The sequence below is a fragment of the Bufo gargarizans genome, chromosome 1 (assembly GCF_014858855.1).
Source record: "Bufo gargarizans isolate SCDJY-AF-19 chromosome 1, ASM1485885v1, whole genome shotgun sequence".
Lineage (NCBI taxonomy): Eukaryota > Metazoa > Chordata > Amphibia > Anura > Bufonidae > Bufo > Bufo gargarizans.
Window position 1 is genome coordinate 415,016,588 of NC_058080.1, and position 14,108 is coordinate 415,030,695.

A 14,108-nucleotide genomic window follows, 5' to 3' on the forward strand; every position below is an offset into this window, starting at 1 on the left:
TTTTAGGGACAGCACACTGCCCTTGAATAAAATATGTGAGAAGCAAACGCAGACAGAAAACTTTCAAGGCCTAGACGATAGCCATGAGAATTTTATTTTTTATTTTTTTCATTTTTAGAGTTCGTTTACTGTTAGGTTCCATACAAAACATCATAATTCATATCTCTAGAGTATAGCACAGCTGGAATCAATCATAGATACCAGCAGCTATATGATGATAAAAGAATGTGTATTGCATATACAGTATGTGTATGGATATTATTATAATAATCCATGTAGGAAAGTAGACAGGCTAAATAAGTTTATTACTGCCTTGTTCCAAGCATTAATAGAGATATTGCGAGGACTGTTGCTCAGTGAAAGTCATCATGTGATCTCAGATGGATTTCCTATGACAAATGAAGTGAAAAGGCAAAACAGATCAGCATTTAAAGCACAGTACTCACTTTGAAACATACCGTATTTGTAATAAACATGGAGAATACTGTGACCTCTAGTACAATCACCATGTCTCTGGCTGTCACCAACTCAGCCTACTTACTTAAAGGGGTTCCATCTGAGAAAATGGGGGCATATTTCTAGGATATGCCCCCATTTTCTGATAGGTGCGGGTCCCACCTTGGGGACATGCACCTACACTGAAAACGAAGCAGGGAAGGTGGTGGCCGGAGGACCCAGGATTTCCCCGGGTCCGGCCACCGCCAAGCACTCTCCCCATAATAGTGAATGGGAGAACACCGAGTTTGCACAGTCACTGCTCCCATTAATTTCTATGGGGCCAACTAAAATATCCGAGCCAGCAATTGGATATTTTCAGCGGCCCCATAGAAATGAATGGAGTGTGGCTGCGCAGTGCACCCTTCACAACTTCCGGGGCTCCATTCTCGGTGTAGGTGCGGGTCCCAGGGATGGGACCCATCCTAGCAATATGTCCCCATTGTCTGAGAAGGGAAAACACCTTTAATAATACTTATTACATTAGAGGGGATGTCTCAATTCACCAAATGGCATTTATCATGTAGAGAATGTTAATACAATACATTTACTAATGTATTGTGATTGTCCATATTGCCTCCTTTGCTGGCTGGATTCATTTTTCTATCACATTATATATGGCTCATTTCTATGGTTATGACTAGTCATGAGCGGCAGGGGCAATATTCGAATTCACAATATTTTGCGAATATTCGGCATAAATTATTATTTTCTTGATTGCGAAAATCAGCAATGTAATATTCGCGTAATGTGCACGCAATACAAGCGTGGGTCACTTTTCCTACATTTTTCAAGCTGCTAGAAGTTTTCTGAGACTGGAGAAAATGGTTGGCACGGCAGAACATTACAATAGCTTTATATGCAGATAGAGTGCTCCAATATATTCGCGATTGCGCAAATTGGCAATTAATGATGCGCTTATTTTTGTGCAATATGTGCAACTTCACATTTTAGCAGGTCTGACTACATATTACTGATTGGTGCACTAAGCATTGTCACACTACCTAACACCCTGCATGGGAACCTATCAGCTACACTATATCAGGATATAACCTACACTGACTATCTCCGACTATCTGTATTATATATATATATATATAAGCTATCTAACTAACTATCTAATATAATTAAACAGTAAAGCACAGAGCACAACAATGTCACTGCTGTCTCTCTCAGAACTGCATAAAACTACAGAAAATGGCTGCTGGGGAGATTCTTATATAGTAAGGGGTAGGCGACTTTCCTATTGGTTGCTAGGGATGTTGCTAAGCTCAGACAAAGACATTGCAGCCTTCTAATTCGCCCACAAGCAAGAAGCAGTGAGGGATCATGGGGTGAGATGAAAAAAAATCTAGAATATTCACGAATACGAATATATAGCACTATATTCCACATCTTCGCGAATTCCCCAAGTGGCGATATTCGCGAATAAAATTTGCGATTCAAATATTCGCGATCAACACTTGTTATGACTACCCTGTAATCCAGCTGCGGTGGCCATGCTTGTACACTATAGGAAAAGACGTTGGCCTCTCTGGTGGCTGGGAGTGTGGAAACACATAGGCACACATGCGCAGCAGTTCCTGACTACGACACATTATATCTGTGCTGCAGCAGTGGCCGTAACCCCTGGATACAAGCAGTGTATAATGTGATAGAAAGATGAATCCAGCCAGCAAAGGAGGCAATATGGACAATCACAATACATTAGTAAGTGCCTTGTATTCACTTTCTCTACATGATAAATGCCATTTGTTAAAGTGAAACAACCCCTTTAGTGCTAAAGTTAAAAAGCTGTCACCAGGCACAGTTTTTCATTTTGGGAATTTTTTATTAAGGAAATTTAGTGAGTAGAGTTGCGGTTTGAGGGTGACCAAGCGATTAACCACACTGCATTTTATTCTCTGAACCAATGACAAAGTTAGAGGTAGGTGGAGTGTCCTTAAAAATGATTTCAGGGATTTAGGTCAGAAGCTTAGGGCAAGGACCTCAAAGGTAGTATTTTCCGAAATACTGCCTGTACCACGGGCCACACAAGAAAGGCAGCGGGAGATTAGGGAGATTAACAAGTGGCTCAAGAACTGGTGTAGGAAGGAGGGGTTTGGGTTCCTGGAGAACTGGGCCGACTTCTCTATAGGCTACAGGCTCTATCGTAGGGACGGGCTGCACCTTAATTGGGAAGGGGCAGCTGTGTTGGGGGAGAAGATGGCTAGAAGGTTGGAGGAGTGTTTAAACTAGGGACTGGGGGGAGGGTAATTACATTATAGGATGGGAAGATAGTGCAGATAGAGTCCGGGGCCAAGGTAGTGGGACTGGGGGAGGAATGGAAGGAGGGACTAGAACAGTTTAGAAGGAAAGGTGTAGGGTAAAAAATATACATAAACCTCTCAAATGTATGTATACTAATGCCAGAAGCCTGACTAATAAAACTGGGGAACTGGAATTAGTGATGTGTGAGGAGGACTATGACATACGGTAGTGGGAATAACAGAAACATGGCTGGATGATAGCTATGACTGGGCAGTTAATGTACAAGATTACAGTCTGTTTAGAAAGGAGAGGGGGGGTCCACCTTTATGTAAAGTCCTGTCTAAATCCACACTCCAGGAAGATACAAGTGAGGAACATGAACATGTGGAGTCACTGTGGGTAGAGATACATGGAACTAAAAACAATAATAAATTACTAATAGGAGTTTACTATAAACTACCTAATATACCAGAGTCCACAGAAAATCTACTACTAAACGAGATAAACAAGGCAGCAAATCATAATGAGGTGGTTATTATGGGGGACTTCAACTACCCAGATATAGACTAGGAAACTGAAACTTGTATATCTCATAAAGGAAACAGGTTCTTGGCAATAACCAAAGACAATTACCTCTCCCAACAGGTTCAGGACCCGACTAGAGGGACGGCCATACTGTACTGTATTAATCAATAGGCCTGACAGAACAACAGATGTGCAGGTTGGGGGACACCTGGGAAATAGTGACCATAACGCTGGGTTCACACCTGAGCATACTCTGTATGCGCTCTGTATGCGCGATTTTATCGGGCATTTACATATGCGGCTCCGGAAACAAGCAAACGCCCATTGTCGCGCGTTCCCGGAAGTCTGTGTGCGGGAACGCGCGACATTACGCCCCAAAGAAGCTCCTGTACTTCTGTAAAACGCTCAGGTGTGAACCCAGCCTAAAGTAGCAACCTTCCAATTATCATTCAAAAGAGCGTTTCTACAGGGAGGAACAAAAATACCAAACTTCAAAAAAGCTAAATTTAACCAACTAAGAGAGGCCATAGGCCAAACTAACTGGGACAAAGTCCTCAAAAATAAAAATACAGCCACAAAATGGGATATCTTTAAAAGCATCCTAAAATCTCATTGTGAGAGGTACATACCATATGGGAATAAAAGGTTAAGGAACAAAAACCAATGTGGATAAATAGAACTGTAAAGAAAGCAATAAATGACAAAAATAAAGCATATAAATCACTAAAACAGGAGGGTAGCACAGAAGCACTGAAAAACTATAAAGAAAAAAATAGAACATGTAAAAAACAAATTAAAGCGGCCAAACTAGAGACCGAGAGATTAATTGCCAAAGAGAGTAAAACTAACCCTAAAATGTTCTTCAATTATATAAATGTTAAAAAGTAGAGATCTGAAGGTGTCGGCCTTTTAAAGAGTAATGAGGGGGGAGTCGCAGAGAGCGACAAGGAGAAAGCAAATCTGTTAAATATTTTTTTCTCCAGTGTATTCACTGAGGAAAATAAATTGTCAGATGAAATGCTGAATGTAAAAATAAATTCCTCTTAAAAAATGTCCTGTCTGACCCAGGAAAAAGTTACAACAGCGACTTAAAAAGATTAAAATAGACAAATCGCCAGGACTGGATGACATACACCCCCGTATCCTAAGGGAATTAAGTAATGTCATAGCCAGACCCTTATTTCTGATATTTGCGGACTCTATACTGACAGGGAATGTCCCACAGGATTGGCGCATAGCAAATGTGGTGCCAATATTCAAAAAGGGTCCAAAAACAGAGCCTGGAAACTATAGGCCGGTAAGTTTAACATCTGTTGTGGGTAAACAGTTTGAAGGTTTTCGAAGAGATGCTATCTTAGAGCATCTCAACTGAAATAAGCAAATAACGCCATCAGCATGGCTTCATGAGGGATCGGTCATGCCAAACTAATTTAACCAGTTTCTATGAGGAAGGTAAGTTCTAGACTTGACAGCGGCGAATCAATGGATGTCATATATCTGGACTTCTTCAAAGCATTTGACACTGTACCGCATAAAAGGTTAGTATAATAATAATAAATAATAATAATATATAAAATGAGAATGCTCGGACTGGGAGAAAATGTCTGTATGTGGGTAAGTAACTGGCTGAGTGATAGAAAACAGAGGGTGGTTATTAATGATACACACTCAGATTGGGTCACTGTCACTAGTGGGGTACTTCAAGGGTCAGTATTGGGCCCTATTCTCTTCAATATATTTATTAATGATCTTGTAGAAGGCTTGCATAGTAAAGTATCAATTTTCGCAGATGACACTAAACTGTGTAATGTAATTAACACTAAAGAGGAAAGTATACTGCTACAGATAGGTCTGGATAGATTAGAGGCTTGGGCAGAGAAGTGGCAGATGAGGTTTAACACTGACAAATGTAAGGATTATGCACATGGGAAGGGATAATGCAAGTCACCCGTACATACTAAAATGGTAAAACACTAGGTAACACTGACATGGAAAAGGATCTAGGAATTTTAATAAACAGCAAACTAAGCTGCAAAAACCAGTGTCAGGCAGCTGCTGCCAAGGCCAATAAGATAATGGATTGCATCAAAACGGGCATAGATGCCCGTAATAAGAACATAGTCCTACCACTTTACAAATCGCTAGTCAGACTACACATGGAGTACTGTGTACAGTTATGGGCTCCTGTGAACAAGGCAGACATAGTAGAGCTGGAGAGGGTCGAGAGGAGGGCAACTAAAGTAATACCTGGAATGGGGCAACTACAGTACCCTGAAAGATTATCAAAATTAGAGTTATTCACTTTAGAAAAAAGACGACTGAGGGGAGATCTAATTACTATGTATAAATATATCAGGGGTCAGTACAGAGATCTATCCCGTCATCTATTTATCCCCAGGACTGTGACTGTGACGAGGGGACATCCTCTGCGTCTGGAGGAAAGAAGGTTTGTACACAAACACAGAAGAGGATTCTTTACGGTAAGAGCAGTGAGATTATGAAACTCTCTGCCTGAGGAGGTGGTGATGGTGAGTACAATAAAGGAATTCAAGAGGGACCTGGATGTATTTCTGGAGTTTAATAATATTACAGACTATAGTAACTAGAGAGGGGTCGTTGATCCAGGGAGTTATTATGATTGCCTAATTGGAGTCGGGAAGGAATTGGCTTCTAAGTGGAGAAAATTGGCTTCTACCTCACAGTTTTTTTTTTCCTTCCTCTGTATCAACTTGCAGGATGACAGGCCGAACTGGATGGACAAATGTCTTTTTTCGGCCTTATGTACTATGTTACTATGTTACTATGTCTTCTTAATGGTCAAGATGGCCCACATAAGTAAGTCTTTTAGCTGTGTAGACTAATTTAATATACAGTGCCTTGCAAACGTTTTCACTCCCCTTGACTTTTATTGTATTTTGTTACATTTCAGCCTTAACCTTTTACTTTCACGTTGTTTTTATTCGATTTTTGTACAGTCAGCACTAAGTTCAAGTTAGTTTAAGTGAAATTTCATGTGAAAGGTTAGATACACAAAGTTAAGTTGTGAAGTGAAATGAAAAAATATTTTAAAAAAAATGATTGTTAGAAATAGAAAACAGAAAATTGGCATCTGCGTATGGATTCACCTTCTTTGTTAGAAAGCCCATAAAAAGATCTGGTGCTACCAATTACCTTCAGAAGTCACATAATTCAAACTGTGTGCAATCTAAGGGTCACATGATCTCTCATTACATATACATACTTTTTTTGAAAGGCCCCAGAGGCTGCAACACCTAAGCATAAGTCATCACTAACCAAACACTGCCATGAAGACCAAGGAACTCTCCAAACAAGTAAGGGACAATGTTGTTGAGAAGTACAAGTCAAGGGTTAGGTTATAAAAAAAATATCCAAATCTTTGATGATCCCCAGGAGCACCCAATTCTATCATAACCAAATAGAAAGAACATGGCACAACAGCAAACCTGCCAAGAGACGGCCGCCCACCAAAACTCTCCGACTGGGCAAGCAGGGTGTGAGAAAACCCACTGGGAGGGAAGAAATGTGACAGACTGAACCGTCACTGGGGCTGCTGGAGAAGCCTGAGGGCCAACCTCCTTCCTACGGACTATGGACCCAGAACTATGGAGACCCTCTCAGACCTTTTGGGGTTACAAGGAACTATGAACCCTAATTTATGTGTGGAATTTATATGCCATATATTTCCTATTGCCCATTAAAGGTGTATGGTGTGGATTCAGCAACACAAAAAGGGTTAACTCTGCACTGAGACTCCCACTGATTGTGTTAGTGATGGAATTAAGATTGCTGATTATAGGAGCAGCCGACTCCTAGATGAGTAGATCACCCTATGATACACTCAGGAGATAATCCCATCACATGTGTCTCCTCCCTCCCTATTTGTAAAGGATCTCATGGCACTCCGACCGGGTACCTCCGTTAATGGATGCTCCCAGTGCCTCCCGAGGACTCCAAGCACTCTAAGCACTCTGCTCGACACCGATACCACCACAGGAATCAGGAAATGGAACAGCTCTTACAAGAGCTAGAAGTAATAGCCAGGGGAGTACACACGTATAGCAATCCCCACACACATGAGACAAGGCTCTATGTTGAATGTAAAACAGCAACTCTATTGGGTTATTTTTCAGCCTTTTATGCAGGTCTCTTAGCAAGGGACACTCCCCCTGGGGCCCTTGTAGAAGACTGTAACAGTTTATATTTTAGCCAATCACATGCATTTACAGTATTGAAACCTTCCCAGCAATTGTACACAAAACCCCCTTCCCTCTGTCTTTAACGCAATCAACAAAATACAATGAGCATTGTCTTTGACGCAATTAACTAAGACACTGGCATTGTCTGAGACGCAATTAACTAACACACTGGCATTGTCTGAGACGCAATCAACAAAATACAATTACCAATAACACAAAGGCTACAACCCACATAGAATCCTCCCCTCTGCCTGTGATATAATCATGGTACACCATGGTTAAAATAATCATCACAGGCAGGAGAATACACAATGTCCTCTGTCCTGGAGACAACCAAGTTGTAATTCAATTATCTCTCAGGACAGAGGGCAATCGCCAATACACACAGAGAGACAATGGAACAGACCTCACTACTCAACGTATACAATGTCCCACCCTTTACAATACACATAGACATTTAACATCCCAACATGGCACACATTAGTTGTAAAAGTCTCTCGGGCCTGGCTGTACTCATGGCTTTTCTGTCCAAAACAGTTCCACAGATTTAAGCTGTGCGGCCGGTCTGTCTTCTCCTTCAAAGTTAGTATGGGCCATAATCCTGGCGCAAGAGGCTGGCAAACAGACCCTTCCAAAACCCAGTGGCGAGGTTGGTTTCGCTACACTATTCATTCATTATGGAGGGGTTGAAGATGTCTGTTTACATGTTGGTCATGGTTGATTGCGTTATGTTGTTAGACTTCTTGAACTGTATATATACTGAGTTGATCTTCAATAAAGAGAGTTCCTGTTTTACCCTTCATCATGTTGAGGCTGGTGTTTGGGTAACTGATCGACACTGGGGATTGCTATACGCTGAAGATTTGCTATACTCCCCTGGCAATAAGTAGTAGCTCTTGTAAGAGCTGTTCCTGTTCCTGGTTCCTGTGGTGATTATGGTGTCGAGTGGAGTGCTTGGAGTCTTCGGGAAGCACTATGAGCATCTTTCAACGGAGGTACCCAGTCGGGGTGCCAGGAGATCCGTTACACAGGGTATTAATCAGAGAGGCAGCACAGAGATCTAAGCAGGGGCATTGCTAGGGTCTCAAAAGATCCGGGGTCCAGGCACCAATGCATATTCTCTAAGTTGAACAACCGCATCCCCCCCCCCCCCCCTGCAAACACTAGCACTGAAGACATTTTACTGTACTTGCTATACCTCTCACATCTAGCGTCTCCCAGGTGACGTCTCCTCTCATGTAGATCTTCACTGTCGATCCGGACACTTCTCTCAGCAGCCTCGTCTCTGCAGAGTGTGACGCACAGACTTATTAACTTCCTTACTTTTCTGTACCCCCAAATACTATCCTGAACAAAAATGAGTGCCCCCCATAGTAACAGTACTCCTCATAGTCCCACCAATAGTATTTCTCTTCTAGAATGCTCTCATTAGTAATACTGTCCCCTACTGGACCCAACAGTTATAACGCTCCACAAGAGTGCCTTCATTAGTAGAAGAGCCCTCCAGTATTAATAATACCCTCACAGAGCCCCCAGTAGAAATAAGGCCCCCTATTATTCCCCCAGTGGTAATAAAGATCTCTACAGACCCCTCAGTAGTAATAAGGCCTCCATAGTGCTCTTAGTAGAAATAATGCGGATCCCTCCTATAGAGCCCCCAGTAGTAATAAGAACACCTAATGTTCCCTGGATTTAAAATGCCCCCACAGTGCCCCCAGTATTTATACTGCCCCCTACTGTTATAATGCTCGCCCTGAAGCGCCCCAAGTATTTATAATGTCGCCTGCAGTGCCCCCTGTAGTTAAATCTCCCTCTACTGTTATAATGCTCGCCCTGAAGCACCCCCAATATTTATAATGCCGCCTGCAGTGCCCACTGTAGTTATATTCCTCAGTTTTCTAGTGTCCTCAGAAATTATAATTCCTCAGCACCTCCGCCATACAGTCCCGTGTAAATAACACTATTTCCCTCCCTCCGCCATAGAGTCCCATATAAATACCATCACACCATCTCTCCAGCCCCCTCCAATATACAGTCCCATGTAAATAACATCCCTCTCTATCTACAGCCCCCTCCAAAATACAGTCCCATGTAAATAACATCACACCATCTCTCCTGCCCATTCCAACATACAGTCCCATGTAAATAACATAACCCCCTCCCCAGCCACCTTCAACATACAGTCCAATGTAAATAACATTACCCCTTAACATTCAATCCCATGTAAATAATATCACTCCCTCCCACAGCCGCCTTAAACATGCAGTCCCCTATAAATAACATTTCCCCTCAACATACAGTCCCCTGTAAATAACATCACCCTACCACAGCCACTTCCAAATTTCAGTCCCATGTAATTAACATCACTCCACCTCACTGTCCCATGTAAATAACTTCCCTCCCTTCAGCCCTAACATACAGTCCCCATTAAAGAAACTACAACTCCCAACATTGCTCTGCCTCTCACACTGAGTAATCTTCACTTACCTCTCTTCATGTAGCAGATCTCACCTCAGACACTTCCCAGGGCTTCTCTTCACTGCTCAGCCGTCCTCTCCTGCACTGGTCCATGATGGTGACATCATCCCAGGTCCTGCATTTAGAACTGATCACATGACCTGTGAGGTCATCACAGGTCCTTCAGCTCTTGCAGTGCATTAGATTCAATTGTATTGCCATCCTGAGGATGGCAATACAGTTATATCTAACAGGCAGGCAGGACATTCGGGGCCTGGGGCAAAACATTAGGGGCCCAGGTCCCAAATGTTTTGACCTAGCAAGGCCCCTGGACCTAAGGTAACCCTGGAGCAGCAGCAGAGTTCCACAGCAGAGACTGGAGTATTTGTACATCGGACGACAATAAGCCGTACGCTCCATAGAGTTGGGCTTTATGGCAGAGTGGCCAGAAGAAAGCCATTACTTTCAGCAAAAAACAAAAAGGCACGTTGTGAGTTTGCGAAAAGGCATGTGGGAGACTCCCAAAATGTATGGAGGAAGGTGCTCTGGTCTGATGAGACTAAAATTTAACTTTTTGGCCATCAAAGAAAACGCTATGTTTGGCGCAAACCCAACACATCACATAACCCAAAGAACACCATCCCCACAGTGAAACATGGTGGTGGCAGCATCATGCTGTGGGGATGTTTTTCAGCAGCCGGGACTGGAAAACTGGTCAGAGTTGACGGGAAGATGGATGGTGCTAAATACAGGGATATTCTTGAGCCAAACCTGTACCACTCTGTGCGTGTTTTGAGGCTAGGACAGCGGTTCACCTTCCAGCAGGACAATGACCCCAAACACTGCTAAAGCAACACTTGAGTGGTTTAAGGGGAAACATGTAAATGTTTTAGAATGGCCTAGTCAAAGCCCAGATCTCAATCCAATAGAAAATCTGTGGTCAGACTTAAAGATTGCTGTTCACAAGCACAAACCATCCAACTTGAAGGAGCTGGAGCAGTTTTGCAAGGAGGAATGGGCAAAATCCCCAGTGGTAAGATGTGGCAAGCTCATAGAAAATTATCCAAAGCGACTTGGAGCTGTGATTGCCGCAAAAGGTGGCTCTACAAAGTATTGACTTTAGGAAGGGGGGGATGAATAGATATGCACATTGACTTTTTCTGTTATTTTGTCCTAAAAAAAAACGAAACATCTTCAAAGTTGTGGGCATGTTCTGTAAATTAAATGATGCAAATCCTCAAACAATCCATGTTAATTCCAGGTTGTGAGGCACCAAAACACGAAAAAAGTCAAGGGGAGTAAATACTTTTGCAAGGCACTGTAAATATAGGTGGAATAGTATACAGTAATGCCATTTAATCTAAATAGGTCAAATTCTCTGCTGATTTTTAGGCCAAGTCCACACAAGAAAATGCGCCCTGTACTGCTCGTATTACACTCCGAAATACCTTTCTAAAGTAGAGGAAAACAGCTTCCCATTATCTTCAATGGGAAATACGTGCTATAGTTCACACCTAGATGCCTTCTCTTCTGTACAAGTACTGAAAGGTTAATGGACACATCCAGCGCAAAAGATTCTATTGCCTGTATCTGTGCAAGTGGCTGACACTTCCAGTTGCCGTTCAGTGCATGCGCAGAGCAGAAGGTACAAGAATCAGCCAAAGGAAGTGGAAGTGATCACCATCAGTGATGGTTAGTTCGCAGTGTTCACCGCCGGGGGCCTTCATCGGGCTGTTCTCGGAACTGCCTGCTCCCGGTGACCGCATTTGATTTCAGACTGGCTCGCGGCACAGGCACAGGTAAGGGATTACCTGTGCATCACCGGACGGGTGAGTCTACCTTACTAAAGATGGCAGCCCACATTTGTTCGCTGGCGAACACTGCGAACTGACCTTCATTGGTCACCACCATCTTGCAGGCCGTGGACGTGAAGGGTGAGAGGTAAGCATTTTTATTTCACCAACACCAGGGAAGCCGGGGGCCTCCATTAAGCCAGCAGGGGAACACGATACAGTCATGTATGCATGTATGGAGCGTACATGACTGCAAATGGCATTTTGACAAATTACATTAGAAATTGTGCAACCCCTTTAAAGATCATTGTGCAAAATATCCATTTCTCATGCACATGAACAATGTTCTTGTTCAGATTACCACAAAAATCAGCTGGATGCATAAAGCTATAAGCACATCAAGATATTACACAGAGGAGGTGCTTACGTGCATTTAAGAAGCAGACATGCACTTATGCTTAGTCTTGCTGTGTTTTAATGATTTTACCTGATATTTACTAAAGCTGCAGTTATGTATCAGCATGTGATTTTTTTGTTCTTGGGCATGGAGCAGGCCGGTAGTTTTTGACAATAGAAGCACATTTTGTTTCCATAGGCTGAATTTAATATCAATGCTCGGAGACAGATCCCTGATGTGATTCTAAGACTTTCAACTTTTTCAGTATCTTATGGATGCCAAAAAATACACATTTATAAATCAAGCGTACAACATCACAAGTCGTCAAAGTTTATAGACTTCTTTACAATGGATGATGTCTTTCAAAAGATGTTTTTTGTGGAAATACTGCACTGTAAGGCTGCTTTCACACAGCGAGTGTTTAGTCAGTGTTTGATCGATAATTTCCATCGGTGATTGTTGTAAGCCAAAACCAAGAAGTGCAAATCTTCCCACCCTCTCTCTATGGAGCCTCCACTCCTGGTTTTGTATAACAATCACTGATGGAAATTACTGATCAAACACTGACTGTGTGAAAGCGGCCTAAGGGCTCATGCACACAAACGTATTTTCTTTCTGCTTCCGTTCCGGTTTTTTTTGCGGACCGTATGCAGAACCATTCACTTCAATGAGTCCGCAAAAACAATGGAAGGTACTCTGTGTGCATTCCGTTTCTGTATTTCCGTTCCACAAAAAAGTAGTGCATGTCCTATATTGTCTGCAAATCACGGTCCGAGGCCCCATTCAAGTCAATGGGTCCTGCAAAAAATACAAAACGCACACCAAACACATCTGTACTGTCCTCCGTATTTCATCTGTATTTTGCGGATCCATACTGTAGAAATGCTATGCCCAGCCCATATTGCTCATGTGTTTGAGGATTAATATGTTACTGTTTCCGTTTTCGATCCCAAAAAACGGATTGCATACGGAAACCATACGGATATGTTTTGCAGAATAACGGAACAGGAAGAGGACTTAAATCAGAGAAAAAATAAAAAACCTCAGATACGGAACAACGGATCCGTGAAAAACGGATCACAAAAAGACAACAGTAGTTGTTAGTGTGACTAACTGGAATAATGTTTTTGATGTTGCAATGTTTTATTATCTGCAAAATACCACAGCAGTCAATGCTTGAATTACATTCAGTTTCAAAACTGTTTAGCATAAAAATTGGCCTTAACCCCCATGACAACCATTCAAAGCTTTCATTTCTCAATGACCATCACTCCTCTGCTCTTAGAGGGCAATGAAACTGGGATATACCTACTGTATCTGTTAGGCTTCATGCACACGGCCGTGGTGTGTTTTGCGTTCCGCAAAACATGGATGGCATCTGTGCGCGTTCCGCAATTTGCGTAACGGCACGGACAGCCTTTAATATAAATGCCTATTCTTGTCCGCAAAGCGCTGACAAGAATAGGACATGTTATTTTTTTTTTAGCGAGGCCACGGAACGGAGCAACGGATGTGAACAGCACACGGAGTGCTGTCCATCATCTTTTGCGGCCCCATTGAAGTGACTGGGTCCGCATCCGAGCCGCATGCGGACCAAAACCATGGCTGTTTGCATGAGGCCTTACACTGGCGGTTCATACCTACAAGGAGGCTAACCTAGGGTGTGGCTATGCTCTGGCATTCTTTGCCCGCCTGGGTCCTTCTACATCTTCCCAACAGGAATTGTCACCAGAGCAGTGATATAACGCCCTCCTCCTTACTGGTATGTGAGGCCTGTTTGTCTTCTCTGTAGCATTGCTTAGGGTGTGCATGTGTGTTCTCGTGAACTCATAAAGGCCAAGTGAGCACAGTAATCTTTGATAGCCCATGGCTGATTTCCTGTGAGTATTTTTTTTTTTAGCAACATGAAATCTCAAAAATTGGTTCAAGTTATGTGGGATGATTGTAAGATGTCTCCTATTTGTCGATGTGCCT